Source organism: Apteryx rowi, unplaced genomic scaffold (assembly GCF_003343035.1).
Source record: "Apteryx rowi isolate R43461 unplaced genomic scaffold, aptRow1 scaffold_652, whole genome shotgun sequence".
NCBI lineage: Eukaryota > Metazoa > Chordata > Aves > Apterygiformes > Apterygidae > Apteryx > Apteryx rowi.
This window is the reverse complement of record NW_020450930.1, coordinates 449776-468932: the sequence shown is the minus strand read 5'-3', so window position 1 is coordinate 468932 and position 19157 is coordinate 449776.

The window sequence follows — 19157 nt, the reverse complement described above, 5'->3', positions numbered from 1 at the left end:
TTACTCTTAGTTCTATTTTTAAGCCCTGAGGGAGCAGAGATGTTTAATTTTGTACTCAGTAGGGCTGTGTTTTCCCAATTTGCTTAGGACAACACAAAACCCACTTCTAGGACTGGCATTTGCTGGTAGAGAACAACAATAAAAATCAAACATTATCATCAAAATCACATTGTACTGCCAGAAGGCCTTTCCAAGCAATTTGTTAGCTTTTCTTCATCCTTCTCGCAGGAGACTTTTTTTCTTTCTTGTAACTACTGACCTAGTAATTATATTAAGTATTAATACTTAATAACATCATCTGTGACTAATATTGTATTTTTAACATGGGCTTAAAATTATGCAYGAAAAATCTTTATTAAAATTGCCTACAGCAAATTATAGCTTATAAATATAAATAAATAGAGCTTCAAAGTGTGCCAAAATGAAAAAAGGGAATTTAGGATTAGTGTAACTTATGGAGTAAAATAACAGATCCACCAGCACCTTGCTGCTGATAAACAGGCAAAATTACTCATTTTAAAATCAAATAGAATGTTTTTCTAGATATAGATCAGAACTTTTACCGTATTTAGTGTGCCTAAGCTCAATATTTACAGATGACACAACTGGAAAAAGGAAAGAGGAGCAGAAATTCAAAAGTGATACAGTGAATACATTCAGAGATGTATATTTGCTTTCCTGGGTATATTTATGTTCCCTCAGCTGCACACAAGTTTCTTGTGCTAAAAGAGAGAGTTCTGTGCTAGAAGGATTAATCCTCAAACAGAGCTTCTGCAAATCCCCTAGCCTTTGACATTTATAGGAGTTATTTTAGTTGAGTCTTCCAGATCTAAGTTTCACTAAGATAAAAAGTGCCATTTTATTGTATTTTAAGATTTTAGCATGTGTACATTATGCTGGGGAAAAAGGGAGGTCATCATTCCATTTGAAGTCTGTCAGCACTTATATTTAACTCATCTTACATGTAGAAAACATGGCATTACAGCATGTTTCTTGAATCCAGTGAAATACATGCAGCTAGAGAAAGATTTAAAAGCTCTGCAATGTAAAAAATAAAAACATTAGGTACTGAGGAAGGAGGAAACATAACCTTGTTAAAACCAGAGCAACGACAACAACAACAACAAACTTTAAAGGGCACCCTGCATACAAAATAATTGCAGTGTGCTTGGGCTCCCCTTCCATCTGTGGTACTTTTACTGCTAGTTGTACTGCCTTATGAAAGCCCTTCTGCTTTAATAGCACTTCTAGTGCTTCTAATGTAGAAGAAATAGCAAAGTATTAAGATCTTATGCTTATGAGGGGGATCTCTTTCTGAGATTGTAACATGTTTTTTTCTTACAGAAGCAATTCTTGGGATCTTGATTAGGAAACTGTTTCCTATGTTGACAGCCTCAGAAGTTTCTGGATCATCATCCCCTTTTGGAAAAGGCCAAAAAAGGTATTAAAGTTACTTTTGCTATATTTGAAGACCTCTGACTTCTTTGACTTAGCTAGTAAGTTTTAGCATGCCAAAGGATCAAAGACTAACCTGCTTTCTTTGGCTACTATCTTCCTATCTGACAAAGATGAATATCAGGTTATCACTACTTGATGCATATCATTTGCCATTGATATCACTGGCCGGGAGAAGTTAACACTTTGGGGATAGTTGAAAGAGTCTATTATTTCTTCCATTAAATTTTGAGATAGAAATATTGGATAATTATTCATCATTCCTAATATGTATGAGCTAGTCCTGCACTCCTCGAGGCAGCAAGGACTTCCCAAGTCCAATATACTGGCAGTGGCCAAATGTGGGCTACTGTTGGCTGTGGACCCAGGAGGGGTTAAGTACAAGACTTGGATGAAAGCTGGTTGACTGTGACAAAACTGACACATCTAGATAAGACTGAAGCTGTGACAAGATTGTAAGAATTTAATGGAAGTTAAGAGTGTTGAGCAGGGAGAACTTGTCTCTTTTAGTTCATTTTTTGCTTTCATATTTTTTGTCCTGGTTATAAATTCATAGCAAAGGTTATTTTTTCTGCTCAGTTATACCTATGAGTAAGGGACACTATCTGATCGCTGTACTCAATTCAGAAACTAAGAGCCCTGGCAAATTGTTTTTTGATCACAAGGTTACTTCCCTGGCTATTACAGCCTTCCAGAACAGGCACTGTGAATGCTTCTTACCAGCTGCAGTTCGTAGTCCAGTCCATATTAAGTTAAGCCCCCATTTATTTTATTATGCCAAGCTACAAACTGTGGCAGCTGAGTAAAGTTCACATATCTACTGCATATGATGCCACAGCTAAATCCAGGGCTGATGAACCAAAGACCACATTTTCTGCTCATCTGACAATACAGAGATTTGGCAGCCTAAGGATCCCCCCTCCCCCCTGCCTCATGATAGGATCACGTGTAGTTTACCTTTACTTTTAAATAATTATTTATCTTTGGACATAGAAGGCAAGCAGGGGCTCTGGATTACCACAAAGGATGAAAAATAAAGGAAACTAGTCAGTTAGTACTGGTTTGCCCTGTTGTGTTGTCTTTTCTGGTCCATGGGTTCATCACCAAACATGCTTCCGCTATATTAAAACCCACAAATAATTCCCACAAATAGTTCTAAACTTGAGTTAACTGCAAAAATTAATAAGAAAGCAGTGATTACATTAGTAAACGTAGCTCTTCAGAACCTTGATCTATAAAGAACAAATATGCATAAATCCTGCCATGCTGTGCAGGAACATTCTTCAGTCCTGTGGTAGTTTATCTTCCGCTATTGATCTTTCTCTAGTTAATAGCAGATAGTGATGGCAGTTTTGTGTAGTAGATATAAATGCTGAGGTAACAGGATGGACTGCTACTACTTGTCTATTGCCCTGTTTGAAGCACTGAGAGGTGGGAAGGAAGGGAAATTTTTGCCAAAGAAAGGACTGAACCTTTCCAGGCTCTGCCTCCATTCTACAACTGGCTATCAGGGCTATAAGAAGCAGGGGCAATAATACCTTTCACTTTTGACAGGATCAGATAAGGACATCTACCTCTGGATTTGCTTTTTACTATAATTAAGTCTAGAAGTCTAACAAAAATGCTAGTATTATGTTTTAAAGAGTTGCTCCCTGTTTTCTGTCTGTACAGAGCAAGCTGGGTTCCCTCAGCTGTTGTTCTGTTAACTCATTTGTATTATATCAGCACTGCAAAGAGCAGAAAGTTTAGCTCTGCTATGCTGAGTTTAATGATCTGTTTTTCTCAGAGTATAGGGTCACTGCAACACCACGTGCAGTTGCCATGGCTTCCTTCAGTTCAGGGCCTTCCAGCAGCAAAAGGGAAAATCCAGTTTGTTTGTCAGAATTCCTGAGTTCTGTAATTCTGGGATCTCTTCAAAATCAGCCACAAACATAATGTTTTTGACAAACTGGCAAAGTCAGCAATACAAGAACACTTGGAAATAAGAATTTATTAACTCCACAAGTGAACCATTAATCCAAGGAGAAAGTGATAAACTGAAAAGGGCCATAGGATGAGGTCACTCCCTTCATACCTGTTACCTCTGCTGTGAGGAGACTTTTCACTTTGCAGGCTAGACAGAATAGGGTGATGACATGCAGCTACTTCATAGCCAGTAAAATAATTTCTAGAGGCAGTAATGAGAATCCAGGAACAGACTTTTGCTCTAATGAGCAGCCTAAATCTAATTGGAAAGGCTATCCTAAAACTTAATGGATTATTGATATATTGCAAAGGCTGATAAAACATGATTGTTAAGCTGAAACTGATAAAATTCACCTAAGTTTGTCACAAATATGGTTTGAGACCATCTGGTCTTGTAAGAAATAGATGAGAACCATGAAAAGGGGCAACTCATGTTTTATGTTAACATCTGGGAAAGGTATAARAATCTCTGGAAAACATGCTAAATCAAAAAGTCCTTGAACTTTGATCCCATATTTATTCTTTCACAGGCTTCTCCTTTCCTAAAATTGATTTTAAATCTTTCCCTCCCTTTTATCCCCACCTTCTGAACTCTTCTAATCTTCTGAAGAAAAATACTTTGGTGTTCACTAGCTCACTCCTTCCATCTTTTTCATCAAGCAGCAAGTAGGCCTACTTGCTTATCTCATCCAAGGCAAGCATCCTGTTTGTAGGCACTTTTCTTGAATGTGTGTCACATTGTATTCATTTTTACAGAAATTAGGCATTTCTTTCAAGTCCAGCTTCTACAGTCATGTAGAAATTTTATTGAGAAAATTATTCTAAAACCTACTTCTTGTGATTTCAAAATAAAATGTAAAAAAAGTCAGCTTTATAGATACTAAAAAGGCAAAAGCATACATTTTAGTTTCAAATCTCAATTAGAAAGAAATTACTTGTTAATGATGTGACTTATGCTAATTGTTTGGAGTTGTCAGTGTTATGTAACAGTCATTGAGAGTAACCTGCAGCAAAGAACTTTGTTACATATTTATATAATGAGAATGTTGACTGCATATGAATCCGATTTAACTCCAAATGACAGGAAAGGAAAATTTTGAAACATGATTTAGATACCATGTCTGTAATTCACAAGTTTRCTAACAGATATGTATATTTTGTACATGCCATCTGACAATCTGCACTTTTAGATTAAGCTGAATTTTTTTTCTGTATCAGACTCTCAAAGAAGCATGTGTAGCATATTTATGGATTAAGCATATCTGACTAGTTTAATCATGAGTTAAGTAGGAATATTTTTTAAAGCTAAAGACATTTAATTTTATCAGATGTGCTGAAAATCCATTGCTTCTTAAATAGATGAATGCAAAGGATAGAGCAGTCACAGTTTGCTGTTAACTTSAGAAAACAGATATTTCTCTAGTTTTAAACCGAGGTTGTTCTTTCAAGATGTAGATATTCTAGTATTTCACAAGTCTAAAAAAGCAGAATAGCACCACCTGGTGCTGAGCAGAGTTTTTACAACCAATTCTGATACTGCTGTACAGAGAAGCTACTGCACTGCACAGTCACGATTCAAGTGATATGATTAGGAACATGACATCGCTGTCTCTATTGTTAGTCATTCTTGGCCCTTCTTTCTCATAGGCACCATTATTTACCAGTTATTAGGGACTTTTTCTAAGAGTTGTTCTCATAACTAAAAAGTTCTGGACATGTAAAAGAGTTATTAAAATCTGTTTTCTAGACTTTTCTGATTTTGTATCAAACTGGTGTACTGTTGGGGAGGATGGGGACCTAGCTAGTTCACTAGCATAAAGGTTAACTTCACCACTCTAATTTGAGGGCTCCCTCATCRTGCTGATAAGAGAATGACTGAGATCAAGACCTACATCCTGAAAGGACTTTAAATGCCGAGAAGCTGTCAAAAATCAATGGGAAATTAAGTGTCTGAGAACACATCCCTAAGACTTCAGTTAGGGATCAGGATCCCCATATTCTAGGCATTACATGTTTATTTTTGCAAGAGAATGTAAAGATGCCTCTAGTTTAAGTCATCTATTTTCTGCATGATTTTTATGCAGTCCAATTACCTTGCTCCTGAGAACTATTAAAAACCCTTGTATGTGACATCCCAGTTGGCATCCTTAATTCCAGCTACATCTTCTAGCTATCTAAAATTGTAGGTTAGGTTTCAGTCTCCAGCTAGCCTTTCACTCTTAAGGCTTCCCAATTCTGAAGGTTGTACGAACAAAAGGTGTGACCACAAGGCAGGCAAGAGAGGGTTGGATGCTGGTGGAGAGAAACACTCAAGGTTCATGAGGGGATAAACAGGATAGATTTAATAAAGAATTTACACTACAGACTGCATGGGGAGCCCCAGGAACCACAAGGAGGGATCACCAATGGGAGGCTGCTGGAGGTCAGACATGCAGGCTGGATGCATGGACAGGACTTTCCCTGTTGTATGGAAGGGCCCCTTAAATCTACGAGCACTGTTTCCTTATCTCAGCTGTGGTAACCTTGAGTAGCTACTGCCCAGGAAGCAGCTAGACATTGTTGACAAAAGGGAATATGCATATCAGGCCCTGATGGGAATTTGGTCAGTGTGTAGTTTCACATGCTGGACCTGCTACCATGTCCTTTGCCAGTCACCGACCCCTCGCCAGATCTTCTGCAGGTGTTCTCACTACAAAAGGAAACCAAAATTTCATTAAAATTGAAATCAAACCCTCTCCCACAAAGCTTGCTCCATCTGTTCTAACCTACTCTGTCCTTAAACAGACAGTAAAACCACTTGGARAAAAACACACCTAGTTTAATTCCTGCTGAAACTGGTGGATGACAAGCTKCCTTAAAACTTTATATATTGGGGAGAATTAAAGAGCAAAGGCTTTGCATGATGTTTTGTTTTCTGCATTGCAGTTTACCATTCCTTCCTCCTCAGCGTTAATAGCATTATGATCACTTTGTCCCATGCACACCACTGAGTTACTACTTTGATTCTATTACTTTTTTTTTAAATAGCTTGCATATCATTTTCATAAACCAAGAAAAGAATTTTATAAAATCAATACATTCATACATTAAGTGTAGCAATGACTAGGTCAGCTGTCCCAAATCATCAAGGGGACAGTTGGCAACTTTGTCACAGCATTGCTTTGGAAAGTTTAAATTTTGTGCTTGAAGCATTTAACATAGTTAAAAACATCCCCTCCACCCCTCTGAGATTACCARGGGAGAATTAAGCACCTTCACATTCAGAAACTGAAATCCAGGAACTTTAATATAAACAGATACTAAAGGCATATCTATCAGGGCATAGCAAGGGCCAGCTACTTCCTAAGGACTGTGACACCAAGAGCCAAGGGGGATCCCACAGCCTGCAGGGCAGGGTCCTCACCGGCCAGGGTCCATCCCACCCCCCTCAAGTGAGGCAAGCAGAGCAGACCTTGAGATGGTGGCCAGATTCAATCAGGAGTCCAGATCATCAGGCAAGTTTGTGGTGATGAGGCAGGTCCAAGATCAAGCCAGGAAGTCAATCCACAGTAGCTTGGCCCTAAAAGTGTCATCAAAACTGGTTAGCTTGGGTGTGGTGCTGTAATGATACCTCTCTATTGTGCAGCCTATAAAGTATGTTCCATTTTGCCCTTAACAAGATTTTGAAGACAAGAGCCTGGCATCATATGCTGTATTGGCTGGTGCCATGGGGTGGGTCCCAGATGCAACAGATTGACCTTGGAGCAGGAGAAGAAGGGAAGTCCTGGAGGAAACACTGTATGAGAAAGGCCTCATCGTGAAGTGGAGGAGAATTCATTGCCTGCCCTACAGAGAAACTTCTGTCAGTGCAGAGGTTTCTCCATATTGGGTAGGAGCAATTTCCAGTGTATGTCTAGGATTCAGTATCCTTCTTCTAGGCCTTCAAGTGAATGAATAGATCAATGGGCAGTGTGTGATAAAATGCAGCTGTAGACTGCAGCCACAATTGATACTGGTGCTTGAAGAAAGCCAAAGCATAAGCCTGTAACACCCCCATAGTCAAGACGTTTATGACATTCTTTGTGCATTTGGAGACGTTTTTGAGGGAGATTTCTGGTACTGTGCTTGATCCCAGGATTTCTTCCTGAGCTACTTCTGTACAGGATGGAGTGATGAGATTATGGGGAACTTCACGTATTTGTTGTCCTGTAGACTCAAGACTTTCTTTCTATCCTTTCCCACTCTTTTTACCCCTTTCCATTCTCCATCAGAATTCCTCCCACTGATGCAGCTGTGTCCTTTTCTCTTTCCAGTGACAATACGAAAATGCAACGTAGCCTAAGAGTAGTGGACTTGATATCTGGTTTTGCAGAGTGTGCGCAGTGGTGGTCTACTGCCTTCTCCAGTGTTGTGTCGGGAATGGTAATAATGGTTTGGGTCCATCATGGTAACTGTGGAGGTGTCCTATGAAACACAAAGCTGTGCTATTTGGGATAGGATTTCATGCACCAAGTGTGTCATGTCTTGGCTTGATTGTCTGTTRTCCTCCAGCATTTGTGGTATTTCTCATTATGTACACACGTTATTAGAACAAGCTTCTTGCTRTTAGTGTCATCAAAGCATTATTAATGGACGATCATGAAAATAATATATAATTATACTACCAGTTTTACTCCTGATATTTAAGCAATCCATCTATTGATACATTAGGATGTTGTATATGATTAAGGGCAACAGTAGAAGCTCAGTTTCTTCTTCAGATTAAAAYAATTTTTCCTTTTTCCAGTGCATTTTCTTGGAGGGGTTGAATGAAGTGAAGGAACTCCATTAGATTTAGTATAATGCCTCTGTCAAATGGATTAGCAAACCTCCTGTTATTGTTCATGAGATAACTGTATTTTGCTGGGTTGAGGCATTCCATTGTTTTTGTGTTGATTGCTGCTGTGTAAAGCTACAAAAAAGAATGTTACACAAGTGGAACTTCATTTCTAAATATAAACTATTTAATATTGTCACCTTGGTTGCAAAAGGTAAGTTGTATTGGGCTAAGCAAGTTTCACTAGTTGTTTCATGATTTCATGGCAAATATTTTGTGAACAAATTAACCAAGATTTGTCCCACAAATATATGCAGGACAATCTTCAGGAATTCACTAAAGAAGAACATTTATATTTGCTGTTGTAACATGAAAAATTTACTATACTGAGAGTCCATTGAATTCTGAAATTTTGCTTTTCTGGAATCCCATTCTCCCCATAACTTTGCACTCCACCTTCCAATATTTAATGACAATCCCTCCACCCTCCCTCACCCCCACTGTGGCCTATATTGTCTTATCATTTTTTAAAAAGCACGCTGTATTCTACCACCTGGGAGATGAAGAAAGTCTTGACAAAGTAAATAACACTTAAACTGCCTCAGTGAAGTATCTGTGCAAACAGGCAGCCAGGAATAACAGCCTGGAAGAATAAGAATTGTTCCATACATTTCTGAAAGAGTTAAAGTGTAAAAACTAATGGAACAATGTAAGTGTTAATATTATTAAATATTTCAGTGCTGATTACTTGAGAAGAAATAGCCAGCTAATGTGTTTTCCTCACTATCTCAAATGGCCATTTTTCTATCCCCAGATGTCAAAACTCCATCTTCCAGTCTTTCACCTCAGCTCTGACAGCTTTAAGTCAGCTGTCAGTTGTCAGTGTATACATCTGTGGTGTATAAAAACTTGAAGTTTGGAGGCCTTGTAATGATTATATTACCAGTCTTAATGTTTAATTCATGAAGGCCTTTATCCAAGGCTAAAAGAAAAATTCCTACATTCAGTGTTTTTTGGATCAGACCTTAAAACCCATGCTGTAAAAGTTAATTTAAATGGCAACGGATGTTCAAATTTGTTATATAACAGTGACAAAAATTTTGCCATAGAATTAAAAATTAGGATAAGCATGGAGTTTTTTGGGACAAGACTCTTTCTCACTCTCTTGCTGAGATAATGTAATTCTAATCAAACTGTCATGTAACTTTGATTCCTTTAGATCTCTGAAATCTCATCTATTTGTTTGCCTTCCATCTTATCAAGGCACTTTGATCTGACATGGCCTCTTCCTACTCCACTGATCCCATGTAGCAGATGCCCTTGGGCAGCTTGATCTGGTGCGTAGGATCATACAATTGAATGGAGACTGTGGCACTGCCAGGACAGAGCCATCTAATCCTGTGCCCCAAACCCCTGGAAGGTTCTCTCCTTAGTGGCAGGTAGTGTCACAGCTTCTTTCTCACCCGGAGACTGTAGGTACAAGCACATATCCATCATATTCCTTGTGCAGGCATGTGCTTAATGCATGGCTTTACCAATAAATGGGGATCTAACATTTTGAAAGAGAAGTTGAGAGGCCAGCTACTTACTATTTCAATTTTAAACACTGAAGACATTCCACAGCCTGTCTCACTTGAGTACAATTTTACTTAATCTTCTATGCTCCATGATGTGGCAGTATTTACAATGGATTTATGCCCAGTATCCACAGAGGGACTTAAAAATCCAGGTAACTAATCATGCTAACAATTTTTCACTGACTATAAATTCTAATTTGCAAGTGAGAAACACTAGAGGGCATTAAAAGTTCTGTGCACATACATCTGTTAACTCCACAGTGCTCTACTTCAACAGCAGCCTTCTCAATGTGATTAGCAAATAAAAGATTATTAACATGATGGAAAAAGCTGTGGAGGCCATGTGCAGACTGAGAAAAAAGCTGGCATTTAAATGGCAAGTACAATGATGGTTTTGGTCAGCAAGTACATGCAATACACAGTACAAACCAACGTAACCAAGTTGCACATGGATTTTTCTGAGACCACAAGCAAAACAATATTAAATACAGCCATTTCTGAAAGTGGAATTATATAACTTGGGACTGGGCAGCTGATAGGATTATATATTCCAGCCTGTCTCTGTTCTGAGAAATAGAATACTTTTTCAGTTTCATACATTGTAAAATTCTGTTCAAAACCTCACAATAATACTTGTAATTTCACTAGCTTCTGTTTCAAGTGAGTTCTAAACTGCATACATTCATCATAAAGAGAGAAGGGAAGTAAAGACAGAGTGAATATATGCAGAGGAGGGATTTTAGGAGTAGTTTGGAAGTCATTTTTCAGTGATGGGAATGGAACTTGCAAGGTGGTTCTTTCATTTCCTTGCAAAAAATTTGGGCTCTTCAAACATTTCTGTGCCCTATAATTCATTTCACTGATCTTTCTCTCTGGAAAAAATAGTGCAGTAAAGATTCCAAGGGTGCAAAGAGTTCTTGAGGTGGAACTGCATGTATGGGATGTAACAGAGGAATGTCTTCCTTGGAGGGGAAAGGTTGCCCCCCTACCCCTTTGTCTTTTTAAGATGTCTAGTACTTATGAATATAGCAGACTTCACAACAGGTTTGATTTTTAAAAGTACAAATGTTGCCACAGTGCCAGACCAGTGCAAAAAGAGTGATGCAAAGTGGTGCAAGGAGAGGCAGCCTTCTCCTGCTTCTCTCATTCCTTCCTGTTTTGCAAACCTGCACAAAGATGTGCACCACCATAGGCCAAGGGTCCAAAGTTTTGACATTTTTTACTATTTTACCTGCATATAGTTCTGTGGCATTTTACATTCAACTATTTTTGTGACCAAAACTGATTAAACTTGAATGGTTTTTCTTTAGTCATTTTCYGTATTGCTACACAGCCCAGCCCATGCAGCTATTTTAACAGCATCTATCACAATTGAATTGTGCTCAGRGATTTTCTTGGTGCATACTAAGAAAAAGAAATTACTCTTTTTTTATGCCTCTGAGTTTTCTTTTAGAAAAATAAGTGTAAATGAAGCACATTTTACGCAAAACTAAGATACATACGCACACTGATGTCATTATCATGGATATCGCTGCAGTGATGCAGAGAAAGAGAAAACCAACTCCAAAGAAAATGTTGTGTCCCATGACTTCAAACCAGTCCCAACAAAGGTACATTGCCATCCGAGAATTAAGGCACATAGTAGACAGGAATCCTATGAAGTATGTTCTGAAATAAGAAAACAAGCAAGCAACACTTCTTTTCCAAAGGGGAATCTTTGTCTATTGCTATTTTAAAGCTTTTGTGCTAAATCCAGTCCAGAATCCTAGTATCAGACTTGCACATAAAATAATGGCTGATTAAATTGTCCTTGTACACCTAGCAATTTAATTATCAGAAGATGTAAATCATGTACCACAGCAACAATACAGATTATGCTTTAGAAAAAGTATATTTTGTAAGTAAAAAAAACAAACCAAGAGAAAGGGCATTTTTGCATCAGTGGATTAATGTTTCAAATTCACTTTTGATAAATTTGACCATAAAATGGCTAAGCAATATGTGAAATATAACCACTTCTGAGGACAAAAAAAACCTATCATGCCCCACGTGACACTGGTGGAACTGACAATGGCATAGAGGTAGCAAGGTTATACCATATCTTACATTTATCTAGTAATAACAAGTCTACAGAAGAACTTTTAGCAAGTGAGAACATCAAATGGACTTCCTCTATCTGTAAGCCCCAAAGCTTACAGAAATAAGAGAAATCTAATTGTACTCATCACAAGTTGTCAATAAAATTWTGTAAGGCTTGAGGTTATACAGAAATGTCCTGGGAAATTACAGGAAACCTGCAGTGGAAGCTTACAAAATAAAGACCAGAACTTCTCTAGTGTTTCCCAATGGAGTAGAATCAGATTTGTGTTCCCCAATWTAGACTTCTGTGAATAGCTTTTTTCTCCCATTATAATAAACTGATGGGAGTTATCACTAGTTATATTTTTCACTAGAACAGTTACACCATGTGATTTTAAAATGTTTCTTTTTGAGAGTCTCAGATGCTATGGATTCTGTTAACAGCTGTTATGACTGGGAATATAGATGCAGGCAAATGGGCTAAAACTGCACACTAATGAGATGAAGCAGTTGGTGACTGTAAATGAGAAGTCTTGAGGAACTGAAATGCTGTATTGGCTCCTTCTGCACTGAAAATACCTTGTGTCTTGTCATTATATTTATCTTAATGTTTTCTTTACCAGTTCCATCTGTTTCTGCTAATAATCAATTGTAGCTAAGAATTTGTGCTGCTGCTCAGTCCTTAGTTGTTGTCCAGCTGAAGTAGTGGTAAATGATACTATCTTTTTCTTAGTTATGACTAATTAGAAAATTATTTCAGCTTCTTTTGGCAATGGACTTGCCACAATGATCAGTGCCTTAAACCACAACTTTTATGTTCCAAATATGCAAATGTTAATGGCTACTGTACCATTAAAGAACAGTACACAGTGTAACAGTCTATGGCCTGTCGTAGTAAGTTGAGATGTACCATTATTCTATGAGCCACACTGTGTTGCAATTTCTAGTATGTCATTGGCACAAACCAGGGTGTCAGGCCCGGAATTCAGCTCTGTTGGATTGCTTTTGCTGGCTGTTTCTGGAGTATTATGTAGACACTGCAAGACTATTAGAAGCAAGTAAGGTGTGAATTCCTTTTTCGTGTGATGTACCAGAGCCTGAGCTTGGCAAGCACTGAAGCACAGCATAATCACATAATAATAATTGGATCCGACTTTATCAGGATGGGACAGCATTCATATTGTTAGTCATCAGCTGAAGAGAACAGCACTATTTACAGCTCTTCAACATCATTATCTGAATAGCTCAACCACTACAGGAAGGAGTATTGTGTAAACAAATTGAAATTATAGAGTACTCTATCTGTTTCTATACCCCATGTCATTGTAAATAAAAGGACAGTAGTGGTCAAAGTCAGCCATGCAGCAGTTCATGATGTGACAGAGAGGCTTCAAAAGGTGGCATGAATGACACAACTGTGTTAATAGGATATTTCCTTTATTCCCTTCATCAAAATAAGCCTTAAAGATAAGAACCAGAATAACATAAAAACACCAAACTATGAATCTAACTCTTAAACAGTGCAACTAAAGAAGGTTACAACTAAGGCTTACAGTAATGGTATTAGTATTTTTAGCTTTGGGTAGTAGTGGTATCAATAACAGCACTGCACTGATCTCACTGATGCTGGCCTCCCTTCTTTGTCATCTAATGTGCCTGAAACCTCACTTAAGGGCAGATATTGAAGGGAAAAAACCCTCAAATTCTTGTTAGATGTCATTTTTTTATCAGTTTAAGGATAAATCTTCATATAGGTGGAAGACTGTCATTATTTACTGATCTTTCATATGTCTATCCTATGTTTGCTTGTTTAAATACAAAGGGTAAAACACGAAACAAGTATTTGTAGCCAGGTTAATGAGACTCAGCTGCATACCCAGAACCTAGCTGAAATAATTTAGAGTTAAGCATTTTGCATTGACTGTTGCTGCTGTCTAATCTTATTATAAAGGCTTTGTCTTCACTAGGAAAAGATGTGTAATGAGTTTAATATTAATGTTATAGACTAGTCAAGGCAGATGTAGTTAACATTTTTAGATGATCAAGATAAACCTAATTTCTTTCTCAGGATAATCTAAAGACAGGGCCCTTAATGCTGGAATCTGCAAATTATTTGTACATCTTTAATGTCCACAAAATACCTGTCTGATCACTTGATAATATTCAGTAGTTTCTTGAGGAAGAAAACCAGGATTCATCAGGGAAGCTTTTAAGAAGAGAAACCACATCAGTGTATCGCCAAGCAGGAAAGCAACATACTCTACAGTGTGCTGAAGGAGACTGGCATGATCTATACAATAAAAAAGAAAAATCTTTATCAGTTAACTTGGAACATAAAAGTGACTAACTTGACTGTTTGTAGTATCTGGTCCCTGTTGCACAAATCACTTCTTCAACTTATGTTTACTTGGAGCTTTCTTGAGCACAAGTGGTTTAAATGAAGAAAAATCAACTGCATTACAGCAGATCACGTATCTTCAGTATAAAACAGCATGCCAAAATAATGCATTCCAGAAACAGCTATAAAGCAACTCTGTTTTTATCAATGCCCAGTTATGTCAAGATGCATAACAGGCCTTCATGATTATAATAAAGCGATGACAAAGTATGCAATAAAAGTCATACTATAGCTTAGGGTTATGTTTTCTGATTGGTAACTGATGAAGTCATGCTATGAATTTACTGGAGAATGCTGGAAGGGAATGGTCTGATCATACTGTTTATATTATATACTACTTTCCATCTTATAGTAAACTATAAAGTACACCTATTTTTTCTGCAATATTGTTTTTGACATTTAGAATATTTCTGCTTGTATTACATGTGGACATTCTTTTTAAAAATACTTCTAAAATAAAAATAAGTCATTTAATATGCAAACACTTTAAAGCTCACTGATCTTCTTACTGGCTCTGGCACCTTCTATTGTATTGGCCAGTATCACAGCGGTGCTGTTGCATACTTCTGGATATTGCTTTGTAAAAATATCTTGTTTTCTCCTTTATCTTATTAAATATGAATGTTCAGAAGAGAGAGGAATAACTGAAGGTCTGTGTAAACAGCAGCTGGTCAATGCAACTAAAAAGGTGTTCTTAAACTCAGAGAATTGGATTCTTAGATTTAAGGTCTGTCATGTATGAAGAAAGAAAGAAAACTTTGTAATTTAAATTGCTTCAGTTCCAAAATTAAGTAGCACTGTGGAATGTGCACAAGTTTTTAAAGAGTGGGTAAACATCTGAGCAGAAGATAGGACTTACAGAAGAATTTGTCTGATTTTATTCTAATTATTCAGGAATGGAGCAAGAGGGCAAGTTCAAGATGTTCTTTTGCCTCAGAAGAGAACATAAAAACACTAACAAGTTACTTCTAAGAATCCTTTTGAAATGTAGTTTTGCCCCGATCTTTTCATCATGCTGTTAGGCAGCAGAGGCAGCTCTTTCAGCTCTGTGAAGGGAGAACGCAAAGAATCACSCTCTAGCTGGTTAAGGAATTCTATAAAGGTTAAGGAATTATATCTCTGGAGGGAATCTCAGTTTGATCTCCTCCACAAAAAAGGCCAACAGTCACAGTAGAGTGTTATTGATTAAGGGCTGGAAAATGCAGACAATACCATTATACAAAGGACTAAAGAAAAACTTCATATTGTGCAATGTGAAAATATATTAGAACACATCTTTAAAAGAGAATCTATTTCATCTATTGTAATAAATGATTTTTAATTTTGCAAATCATTATAAGTAACAACAGTTTATAGTTTAGCTAATCTTGAAATAATATTTCCATATTTGAAAGCAATTCTACTTTTATTTAAAATAATAGAAAAAAGTCCGGCTGGTGCTTTGTGCTCAATATAAGAATGTGTTGTCAAGTATAGGACTGAATGGAGTAAATACTGCTAAATCTGCAGATACCATTGAAAACGCTCCCAGATAATTCCTTCCCTAGAAATGATGGGAACTTCGCTTAAGTAATGAGCCCACCAGAGAGGTCAAGTAGCAACTTGTTTATATGGTTGTCAGAAAAGCACACTGAAATTTATTGTACCGCTGTAGAAGTCAATGGCAAGCATTTTATTAATTTCAATGGAAATCTTGGCAAAATATTTGCTTATGTTCATAAATACAGGGAATACAGTTCAGGAAATCCCATTCTGTCAGCAGAACTCATTCCGCTGTTCTGGACATTGGTTAGGGCTACCTATGTCCAATTTCTCCTATTGCAAATTCTGTTCAGGTTGAATTTGAGGATATTTTCTGTTTCTCCAGAATTTTGTTTGGCTGTACTGTTTATGTCATACTACTGATTTACACTTATGTGGTAACTTGAGACACATCCCTAATGTCTCAGATCTACTTCACAGGCTCAAGCCATCTGCATGTTCCATGTGCAGAGTTTCTCTCAGGAAAATCTCAGAATTGAGCACTACTTTGCAGAATGACACAAACTTCAATTTCAGTTCAATACTTCTCTGTTTTGTGTTTCRCTGAGAAACTCTCCAAGATGAAAAACATTTACAGTGCCTTTCCTATTCTGAGTGTCTGTATTTCACCACTGGCCCCTCTGCTAATGAAGCTGCACTTACTTTGCTCCCTCATTTCTTCCTCAATTTTTTTTATGCCAGCTCTGGTAAGTGGAGTCTCTTATTGTAACTGCTTCATAGTTCATCAATACAATCCTCTCTCAAATCTTTTTCAAGATGGATATCTGATACCTACCTACCTACTAGACAAATAACAATGGACATATTAAGAAAACCAGTGACAGATTATTATTTACAGACATAGACAGAAGTTTTTAATTTTTTTTGAACTGTTGAATTATGGATGTTTACAAGTTTCATCAACATTTTTGCTTTTTCTCACTCCTTCTCTCTCCCTATCATATACTATATTCAATGCATTGTTTGAATTGGGTCCAGGTGCTACAGTGAATTGTAAGACACATGGTTAGCTTTGTAACATCGTGAATATTCCTGCTGACTCTGTATAGTTCAGTGTGTGCCATAATTCTTTACAAAAACAAGGCCCTAGAATGCACTTATAAAATTTTTAGGACAGCAACCCTGAGCTTATGAAATCTAGTGCAATTGTGGCTTGACTTCCAAAGTGGACAAAATTTGCATTTTATATTACTCTGATATAAAGTTTTATTAAGCTCAACATGATTCATAAATAAACAACTGTTGATGGCATTTATTGACACATAATTAAAATAAATAGGGACTTTAAAAATACAAGTGAATATCTGGATAGGCACTTAATAAAAAAAAAAAGGAGTTAAAACCTGAAATTCAATGTTCGTTCACTGACTTGCCTTTAAGGAATTAAGGTTTACTTAAATTCACAGACCATCAGAAGGGTAACCTTAACTATGTCAAGTGATGAAGATTGTCCTGTGCTGCCGTTATGAACAGCCCTGTGGAGATGTCTTTCAGTTTGATTATTTTGTTAATTATCTTACCCCAAAAGATACGCTGGGTAACCCCATAGAAGTAAACAACTGTAAAAGACAAGGATGGGTGCCTTTGACCTTCTTGATAGGCCAAATATCCAAGCTCTAAAAAAAGAAAAAAAAATTAAAACACACTGGTGTGTACTAATAATGTCTGTCTTATTTTAATGATACGTTATTCCAGAAGAGGGTCTTTTTAGAGGCAGTAAGAGGATAGAGTTAGAGAAGCTGTGGAATCTCCATTCTTAGAGATATTCAAAGCTTGTTTGGACACAACCCTAAGCAACCTTATCTGATTTCAAAGTTGGATCTAAATTCAAAGTTAGCCCTGCTTTGATGAAAGGGTTTTACCAGGTGACCTCCTGTTGTCCTTTGCAACCTAATTTATTCTATGATTCTATGATAATGCAGGTCATTTTGCAGATCCCAGAATGTTTTCGTCTACTAGTAGATGACTATGGGCAGCCTGCAGAACAGAAATACAAGCTTACACATGAGCAGTGTTTGCAGGCTTTGCAATTATACTTTCGAAGGTTCAGATTTTCCTTCTACCATACTACAGAAAGTTATAACCACAGGTCTTCTTTTCTTTATGGTAAAATGGCACTTTCAGAGCTCCTAAATGATCCCATGATAGAACAGGAGGTCCTTCACAGTGATACAACAGAACATCGTTTCTCCTCTTCAGTAAAACTAGAAATGAGCACGGTGTACTTTCTGCTGACTTTACATCTTTCTGCATAATTATGTAAAAATATAATTTACCATGACTGTAAATGGTTGGAGTGCTACCTTTTGGTCTGATCTAATATAACTGATGCATGTGAACTTTTAAAATCCTAGACATGTAGGGCAAGCCGTGGCCTCAAGGAGATCTCTTCAAGGAGTATCTGCTTGGAGATACTGAAGATCTAATCTAACTCCCTACTCACTGAAGTAGAATCGAGCATACTCAGGCTATCAGATCCTTAGAAAAGCAGATATTTGTCTAATCCAGCAGTTCCCAGAACTCTGCTTGCCAGCTCGCTTCTGAGTGTGACTTCCACCTTGCCTTCCATTCCAGCAGCTGACTGTCCCTCAGGCTTTGTTCGTAACCGAGCTCTGACTCCACTTGGGGTCATGGCTCCTAATTAGGGACCAGCTGGTCTAACCACATCYTAATAAACTAAACACAGTATCTCTTAGCGGGCTGCTCCAGAATTTCCCCATGATGGCAGTTTTGGAAAATTTTCCTAATATCCAACTTGGTTTTTATTTACTTTTCAATTTTATTTGGCAAATTAAAGTTTCCTGTCCTTCTCCCCACTGCTACCCTGGAGAGAACTGAATGGTCTCCTTTTATAATGATCTTTACAGACTGAAAAATGTGTTTTAACTTCACTTTTTTCTTTGCTAGACTAGAGAAAGCCAATTCCTTCTACTTTTCCTGATATGACACGTTTTCTGAATGTTTCATTCCTGTTGTTGTCCTCCATATGCTTTCCCACATGTTTCTTTCCTCCAGGACAGTGCCTGAAACTGTGCATGTGCTCCATTGAGGTTTCATTACAAAACAGTACATGATTTTGATATCACAGTTCAGTTAATATACACCATATAGAAAAAGTCATTTTGTAGTAGCATTACATTTTTGACTTGGATTGTTTTGGATTCACTTCCTGATCTGCTACCTACTAGTTATTTCCCACTCTTTCTGTTTATTTAATTTCATTTGTGGCACTTGGCATTTGCCTTTATTTGTTACTATCATTTTCATTATGAATCATATCCCTAATTTTCCAAGAAAATTTTTGATTCCGAATCTGCCCTTCAAAGTGTTTGCAACTCCTTTTCTT